Source organism: Pinus tabuliformis, chromosome 4_2 (genome assembly GCF_031772625.1).
Source record: "Pinus tabuliformis cultivar Carrire ecotype Pingquan chromosome 4_2, CPIR1, whole genome shotgun sequence".
Lineage (NCBI taxonomy): Eukaryota > Viridiplantae > Streptophyta > Pinopsida > Pinales > Pinaceae > Pinus > Pinus tabuliformis.
In genome coordinates, this window is record NC_142304.1 from 1,147,122,523 (window position 1) to 1,147,130,220 (window position 7,698).

A 7,698-nucleotide genomic window follows, 5' to 3' on the forward strand; every position below is an offset into this window, starting at 1 on the left:
CTCTAAGTTTTCTACTATTAGAAATACATTACAAAAGTAATACAGTTGTATCCCCAACTTTGAGCATTTCCCTAAATCCACTTATGCTTGAACATGCATGGAGATGGATTTTAACAATGGTTTTCATGCCAAGATCAATTTTACGACACTAGATTATGTATTGATTCAAAATCTTGATTATGAAACAGTTTCATTTTGATGCGACACCTTATGGAATAAGACATGTGATCAAGAATTGTCCCAAGAGAGTGCAGAATAAAAGAGTTTGGAAAAATGGTTGGAGTCCCAAATGGTGAGAAGGTGTACAAACAAAACATTATTTTGTACACAATGAGGAACAAATTGAACACGTGGAGGAAGTAAAACAAAGGCATGAACTAGATAAAAACATTCACTAAAGCAAGACAAATACGATTAGGAAGAAATGTAAGTAAAAATGATCCACCAAATTCGAAAACAAAGGAGGATAGATTCCAACAAACCCAGTGAATTCGGGACCCTCCATTAAACTCTTATGAAATAAACCTAAAAAAAAAAAAAAAAAATCTTCGGTTGATCGAGAATATGTACAAAGTAACAAAGACAAGAGAAGACACTCTCAACAGAGCAACACTATGTATCCATAAAAAAAATGGGTTGGATCTAAGTTGGAAAAAAGGACCAAAATATCTCGGTAAGGAAAATGAGAAGTTAATCAAAATTCAAACAATATGTTGTAATTGAATGTAATTACAATTGGAATTTGGGAGTTTTTTGGAAAATTTTCAGTTGAAATGGGAATAAAATTATTGTATCATGGAGATCTTGCTTGAGGGTTTGGATTGAGTCACCATGCTCAATTTCAAACCCATAAGGGATACTAGAATTTATGAAGAAATGTAATGATTTTGGGCTGGATCCAAACTTTATCTTTTTTTAATAAAACACTCCTATCCATTCATTTGAAAAATAAAAATAAAATAGACAAGTATTAGAAAAGTTAAAATTTAAAATATTACAAAATTATTTAATATTGAATCAATATTATAAAGCTGATCTAAATTCATCTTAACTCTTAGCATAGAGAGGGATCAATTATTTATAACAAAATTCTCTTAGAATTTTGCCTTCAAAAAGAAATTTACACCTTTAAGGATTTAATTCTCATAGAAATTTAATATATTGATGGTTAATATGGATATAGGATTATTAGTTCCCATTTAAGAGTTTTCATGTTATCTTGGCATTAGCTTTTATTTTCTCTTAATAATGTAGAACACCTCTCTTTTCAATTCCTTGGAATAAGATTGTTTTGAATATAAATTTCTAAAAGTGGAATGTAAATGATTTAAATCATTTAGATATTTTGTTCAAATGCTACTTGTCGTTATGATTTCAATTCATTTTTAATTTTATTTTTTTTATCTCTTTTGTGTTTTCTATATAGTTATAATTGTATCAAGAAAGTGATATATCTAATCGTATTTTGAAAGTGAGACTTCTTTCTCTATGGAGTTAACATAAAAGGTTTTTTTTTGGTGCTCTAGGTAGTAGGTTATCCTTATTGCACGATATGGTTTTCGAACTAATTATGGTGTTAGGGGTCTGTACATTAAACATTTGCAGAGAAATGGGCAAACTATGCTACATGAGATATAGTTATTGGACATCCACTTTAGTTGTTAGTGGTGACATCCTTTAGATGTTACATGTAACTGATAAAGATGGTGATATGTGATGAGAGGTAAAGATATTATGAAAATCCATTCTCCATTGTTAAGAAGAGGGAACAATTAATCTTCTCAAGTATCATGGAGAATTCCAAAGCTCATATGAAACCTACAAGCTTGAGATTTTCCTAACAATTACTTCTTCTTTGAAGACTTTTATGGCTAAGTTTGTAGGAATGTTGCATCGTAGATTGATCCACCATGTGCATTCTAATGATTGATATTTTGAGTCACATCCAAGACTGATCATCATGACAATCCATTGAGAGAAAAGGAGAGGATGCATGATCAAATAAATACTAAATAGGAGAAGAGAATGGAAAATGGGAGAAAACTAAAAATTCAAACACGAAGGTTAAAATCCTAAAAAGAAAAAGCCAAATGATGAGTCTTGGTTGTGACTTGAAGGGTCCATTATTAAATGCACATTGTGGATCAATATTTGATGCAACATTCCCACCAAATCGTATTAACATGTTAAGGTATTATTTAGTCAAGAAGTCAAATTTATAAGGGGGTGGACGAGGGGGGGTTGAATAGAAAATTTGAGGCAATAAAACTACAACTGAGTACACATTGAATGGGGGTCATCATGGTCTAGGACAATGTTAAGAGAGGCTTACCAACTATCCCTTTACTTGAGGATGGGGTGGTTTAGAAGCATGAACTTAATCTCTTTGTGAGAGATGGATTTGTTTTCCATCGATTCTATTTCTTACATGGATAGAAATATACTCTCTTATGTTTTGTAATGTCAATTTCATCAATTTATGTCACTTGTTGCTTCTGATGAAGAGTTTTAATGAATTTCCTTGATGTCATTGTTGAGAAATTTTATTTCTTAAATTGAGGACATTAAATTATCAAACTAGGATTTTATAGGCTTGTAAGATGTAAGCATTTTCTATGTAGAATCTATTGTACCTGTTTCCCGTAGGCAATCCTTGGTTGCAAAAAATATGCCAGGAAACCGACTCAACCAGCCTTTAGGCTCAAGCTGGCCCTTGAACTAGAGGGGGCTCCCTTAGTTGTTACGAGGCTTTATTTAACAATGTTCACCTGTCACTAAACAACAGTCATTGAAGCAGAATATCCAGATTTATGGTTTGAATTGGGGGTGGTTGGCGATTAATGATAATCCCTACTCATGATTTAAAGGTTCTCTCACAATGTTCCATTTGAAAGTTTCAGCTTCCATCCTTACAGAATGACTTGATTTGTATAAGAATTTGGCAGAAGAATGTAAGGAGATTCCTATTAATTGAGTAGCCAGACTACTTACATGACCACTAGGAAGATTTGGATGCGTGTGGAAGATTTCTACAGCCCAACAAAATAGATTTAAAGGGAAACAAAATGGCCAAACTGAAACCAATTCTAAGAGGAGCTATTTCAGAAAAATAGCCTAATAAGATAATCTCTTTTAATGGTTGTCAAAAAGAAAAAAGACAAAACAGTTAAAGAGGAGTCATGATTGTTGAGGGACAAAGTCCCCTAGGGTTTTCGGCATAGGAAATTTTAGGGGCGAATGTTCGCCCTTTGGCGAAATTAAGGGGTTTTAAATTTTTAGTGGGCGAATATTTTGTATCATAGTACATTTTTACAAATCACCTCAAATAGCCCACCTTATTTTAAGGGAGAGGTTAAAAAAGGTAAATTTAGCCCTTGAAATTAGGAGTTACAACCTTCCATTTGCCCATTTTCAAGAATAGGTTTTATTTAGGTGAATCCATTCGCCCATTTTCAAGAATAGGTTTTATTTAAGTGAATCCTATGGGCAAAATACCATATTTATAAAAGAGGTATGGTAGATTAATAAAAATATAAATAAATGAGAGGTATGGTAAGTAAATAAAACATTTTTTATATTTACTCCATAAGTCACCTTACATACATGCAAGGGTGTAAACAAATAAAAATATAAGTAAAGTCGAGGTATGGTAAATAAATAAAACCTCTTTTCATACTTACTCAAAAGGTATGGTAAATAAATAAAAATATAAATAAACTAGACGTATGGTAAATAAATAAAACCTCTTTTTATATTTAGTCCATAACCCTCATTCTATTTATGAAGGCTCAAGAAAGAGGTTTTATGTAAGTGAATCCTATGGGCCAAATACCATATTTGTAAAAGAGGTATGGTAAATTAATAAAAATATAAATAAACGAGAGGTATGGTAAACAAATAAAGCATTTTTTTATATTTACTCCATAAGTCACCTTATATTTACGAACACTCAAAAAATGCATTATATTTAGGTGAAACCTATGGGCAGAATACTATGGGACAAATACCATGGACTAGATTGTTATTAGTGCCATACAAAAAAACATTATTAACCCTAATATTAGTATTAATAAAAATAAAAATGGCACATGGTATTGACCCATGGTATTCACCAAAATGGCACATGGTATTGACCCATGGTATTCACCTGGAATGTAGCCTATTTAAATGGGGGAATTAAACCATCATAGAACCATGTTTACTCTGGATCTACTAACCCCCGAGAGGTATCAAATATTGTGATATGCAAACTAGCATAGAGTGAAAAAATATTTGGTCCCTCTAGGGGTGGATCAAGAGTAAAAATGGATGTTGTAATTTAATGTATGTTAAATATTTTAGCTTGGTTAAAATAAAAAATAAAATAAAAATCAACTATTAGTTTTATTAATTTTTATAAATTACTAATAGTAACTTTTAAGCTCCAGGTTTATGATAATCCATGGTATTTACCCATGGTAATACCAAAATCTTACAAGATTTTATAATTGAGTAAAATATTCGCCATACCTAGTGAGAGATTCGCCAAAAAATTATATATACATATTATATTATTGATAAAATCGCCTTCCATTTTTCCTATATACCATGGAGATTCGCCCATTTATTATACATATAAATTTAGGGGGGGGTCCTAAAATTTTCCCTGGTTTTGGGTCAACACCCTAGCAGAGCGGGGGTTATCTACAATGAAAAACAAGCATTCCACACAGCCATGATAATTAAATAAGCAAAGTATGCAAAGAGAGGTGCACCTGGGGGTCCTTCGTTCGGGTAGATCCAGCTAGGGTTCAAACCCTCTTAGATTTCCTCTCGATCCTTGAACCTGCAAAACAACCAATTCAAAGGAGCATAACAATATATAGACAAAGTATCATATAGAAATTAACTTCATAACATATTGAAAGGTAGTTAGTTATACAATTGAAGCAGTTATTCATACGTAAACCATAACATTAACATCATATGGATGAAGAAGATTTATTTCAGGAACAAGGAAAATGTTTCTTTATTGCAGATAACTAAAACAAAGCAAGGAATGATATCACCTAAATCTTCCTCTTATTGGCTCCAAGCGGAACCATCCTCCAGATCCGTCCAATCCCAAGTCTTCAAAAGGCTCCTTCCATGACTCATACAAATATATCTCAACTAGTGAAATGACATCATAACTCAACGAAACAAGGGTTTCTTGTAATGGGGGAAGTGCTAGAAGCACAAGGATCTTCAGACCTGATCAGGGATAATCTCAGCAGAGTAATTTTCTCTCTATTCTCTCTTCCTTAGGCCTTCCCATTGAAGCCTTTTTATACTTCTCCCAAAGTAGTTTTTTAGTTGGGAATTCGTTGGGAACAGTTGGGCCACAGGCACTAATAGGTAATTAATAGGTAAAACTCGTGATCTCTGCTCAAAATTAAGGAGATTTAATTTTTTTAAGTGTTTTAAGACATATACGTGGGTTGGGTATACACTAACCCACATACACACGCGTTTAGCTCAGGGCAATGTCGTGATAGGGATTAAAACGTTGTTTTTTAAGTATTTGGACCAAGTCTGGAAGGAGGGGTTGCCCTAGGCCATAAGTACAGCATCACAAATATCAAGGGTGAGATTTGGAGCTATAACAGATGCCCCCTAATATATGAGGTCAGAAGGGGTACATGATGGCCGAAATGTATGAAGTACATGGAAAGGAAACCTTGTCAAAAACTAAGAAGGACTTCACCAGATTTCAGCCTGCCAAGCCGCAAAAGGAGATCAGAAAGAAACATTGTCTGAAGCAAGCATACCCATGCTTAGAGAATGTAAATCATGTCTGCATATCAAGTACAAGCGGATCCACTAAGTACATAAGTATAGAAGACTGGAAATACATAATGGATCATCTGATCACGATCGAACAAGTACATGTCTGAATAGCACACACGAGAATGTTAATGATGCTGAAGGATGAAGCTGATCACTGATATCAAAGACTGATCCCAATAGTCCCAAATGAACATGATGGAATAAGATGGAACTACACTACAAACTCGGGTGCCAGCATATAGAATGTCGCCATGAATGACTGCAACATATAAGGTGGAATGATATCAAATAGCAACAACAGGAGCAATTGTCAAGTGAACCAATGAATGTTGATGCAACCCGAGGTCTTCACCGACCACCATGGTACATTTCTACACAATGGGAATGAATGAGCTGAATTCGACCATGTGAGAAATCGTTTGATTACCGGTCATTGATGTATACCGTTAACAAATGCGAGACTACTCACCGATGATGATAATGAGAGTCAAGGTACCCCAGTACAATCTAACAAGTGTGAATAGATGATTTGAAGTCGAACACCTGGAAGAATCTATTGATTAGGAGACAATGATGGTTTCCCACTGTCGATAGCGAAGGATCTGCCACTAATGACTGCAAACCCCAAGGTACTGCTAAATGGACTCTAGACCTTTGCCCCAGAGCAATGAGTCGTAGTCGATGGGGAAAGATCCGCTAGAAGGAAGGCATTAAGGAATCCTTCATCAATCTAGTGCGAGTGTAACATGTATGCCAATAATGTGGAAGGAATCGGACGAAAAAATATGTAGTAACCTGACCGAAGCATGTTTCTGGTGTACACAAGATGTGGCTAGCGCACGACATAAACCCTCTGAACCAACTAATAATGAAAGCTGACACAGAGGCGAGGCATCCACCAATAGGGTCAAATGGAAACCAAGGCACTGCACGAATCCCAATGTGGGATAGTGTAATCTGATGTCGAACACAAGGGAAACCACTCAGTCAAAGACCCATGATACTGATCGATGTCGAGCACAAGGTGACCTATCAATAATGAAAATAGAGCCAGGGTGCGGCTCTAGGCCTGTCCTTAGAGCAAGATGTCGTCGTCGATAAGGACAAGACCCTTTAGCAAGAAGTCAATGGAGACCTTCTCAAACCAGCATGAGTAAAGGACCAATATAACTGATGTGATGATAGACAAGACAGTGACAACCAGGGATGGCTGACTGAAAAATGAGTCAAGAGACACCGCAGAGAGGCTGACTCAGGCTAACTTCCCTTGAACAAAAGCACGACTCAATGATGACTATGTAGCAGCATATGATGACTCTGTATAAGTTCGTCATGCAAGAGGCACGGACAAACTCTCCATATGATTGGAAGAGATAACCAATCGGAGGAGAACTGACTCAATAACAAGGTTGAGGCATACCTAAGTCAAACTAAATCCCGCTCAAATGGAGGAGACTTTGTTTTGAGCGATTTGTTTAAGGGCGACACAACTGACTCTATTTTCCAACAATAAATGGAAATATTGTCCCATTCCTGCTCTTTTTTGGAATAAATAATTTTTTGTCTTTTTCTTTAAGCTGGAAAAAGAATAAAATAATGCTATAGTACAGTGGAAAGAATGAGTGTCGGTGAAACCGATGATCTAGTTCCTGGGATTTGAACAATCCTATGCTCAATTTAGGGAGGCAAAAACTGGTCAAAGACACTCGAAGGTATGTTCCTTCCACGGGTCATAGGGTGCCGAGTTGCAGAAGCTAAGGTATTGCAAGTTTTATTTTGCAGATGACATGGTCAAAAAGTGGCTTAAACACGAGTCCAAGTGAAGCCGGATCGAGGCCAAAAGATGCAAATGGTCAAAATGCAATGCAGTAGTACAACTCAACACGAAGG